Source organism: Gymnoscopelus microlampas (assembly GCF_963454915.1).
Source record: "Gymnoscopelus microlampas genome assembly, chromosome: 13".
Taxonomy (NCBI): Eukaryota; Metazoa; Chordata; class Actinopteri; order Myctophiformes; family Myctophidae; genus Gymnoscopelus; species Gymnoscopelus microlampas.
In genome coordinates, this window is record NC_139950.1 from 33,974,308 (window position 1) to 33,976,204 (window position 1,897).

The following is a 1,897-nucleotide window of genomic DNA, read 5'->3' on the forward strand; positions in this document are numbered from 1 at the left end:
ACACACACTGTGTAAAGGACCTGCCCTAACATGTACAGACAACGTTTCTTTTTTTCCCCCTCCGTTCTGCCAATTTGTATCTCGGAAGAAGACAATGCGACCCGCTGATAAATTAAAATAAAATAAACAGTGTGTTCAATAATACGAAAATGGACACTAACTGTATTCGTCATGTCATGTATCTTTTTCATTGTGAAACTGCATGTGGAATTGCAGGGAAAAGGGGAAGGAAAGCCATTAGTCATTGAAATAAAATAAAAAATGAATGAATGAAGAAATGAATGGATGAATTAATGAACAAAGAGACTAGCAAACAAAAAAATTAACAAATGAACAGGCAATTACTAAAACCACACAATCAATTAATCAGTCGAATCAATTACTAACTAATGAATGACTGATTAAATCGAAATGAGTAATACAGGTGACTGCGCTGATCCCAGATCCCAGTGTATATTTAATTCTGACAGTGTGCTAATGTGGCCAAATGGACCCGTGCATTTGGTTACATTATTTGCACACGCCCAGAGTTAAACGAATGTGTCGGCGTGACAAGCCGTCCGGTCTGCGGTGTCTGTGAGTGGATTCAGTCTCGGTGTGTCGTGCGTCTCCCACCGGCTGACATCGTGAAGGAGAGGTCAAACAGGACCAGGGGAGCTTTTGTTTCACCCAATCACACGGCCCTTTGTTGAACACGGAGAGGGAGTGTGGGCGAGTGGGGGTGGAGGGGAGGGGGTGGGGGCTGTGGGTGCGTAGAGGAAGTGGAGGAGGGAGCGAGTACGGGACACAGAAAGACAAACAATAGAGCGTCTTTTTTCATTTTCTGCAACCGAAGAAGAGGCAGACGACGTGGTATACGAAGAAAACAAATACAAAAAACGTTGAGAAGAAAAAAAACAGCCATCGTGACGCCTAGTGTCAGAATGCCCTTCACGTCGACCGTGCCCGGCGTCAGACGCTGCAACGTGGAGGGCAGGAAGCTGAGCACGCAGCGGCCATCTTTGTTTTCCCCCGCCTGCCTCTGCCTTGCCTCAGCGTGGTGGGAGGGCGGAGGAGGAGGCACCTGGGAACCTGCCTGGGTCCTATAGTATACTGTACCTACCGACACCGAGGGGCTGCCTTGTCACATGCCTGTCTCCTTTTGATCTTGACCACATGCATGTACAGTATATTATGTACACAGACAGTGACATCCTCAGTGTTAGTTTAACCCTGGAGAGAGTAGAAATGGATCAATGGATAAAACTGAGGATTTCACTCTGTGTACAATGTCTGTGCGTCTGTGCATAAATGTGCATACAGATTGAGGCGGGAAGAAGATGAGAGAGAGAAAGGGATCTCCCCTTATCTCTGTCAGAGAGAGAGAGAGGGGGGGGGGGGGGGGGTGGGTGCAGAAACCCACCAGGGACACATAAAGCTGGATTTATACTTAGCTGCGTGCCGGTGTCGTGCACGCAAAATAGCAGATCTACAAGCTCACAACAGGTTGTGCCGTGGCGCGTTGTGATCTTGTAGATCGGCTACTGCTGGTGTGTGAAACGATGGGCAGCCAAGTATAAATCACGTCAGAGAGAGAGAGAGAGGGGATGAGGGGGGGGGGCGGGTCAGCAACCCACCAGGGACACATAACAGGTTTAGTCGGTGGACACCAGGCATGTATCAATATGAGCGTGAAATCCCCTTTTCTCTTCTTCACTTTTCACTCATTTGTCTTTTTTTCCGCTCTTCTCTTCCCTCTATACACAGCAGCAGACGCTGGCATTACGGAGCGGAGCTCGCTCCCTGTCCCCATCATGCATCAGGGGTAGGAGGGTGTCACATTATGCCAAATTATCATGCGGTTGCTAGGCGAGGGCCAATGGGGTGGCTCTGGGGAGGACAGCATGGATGGATGGAT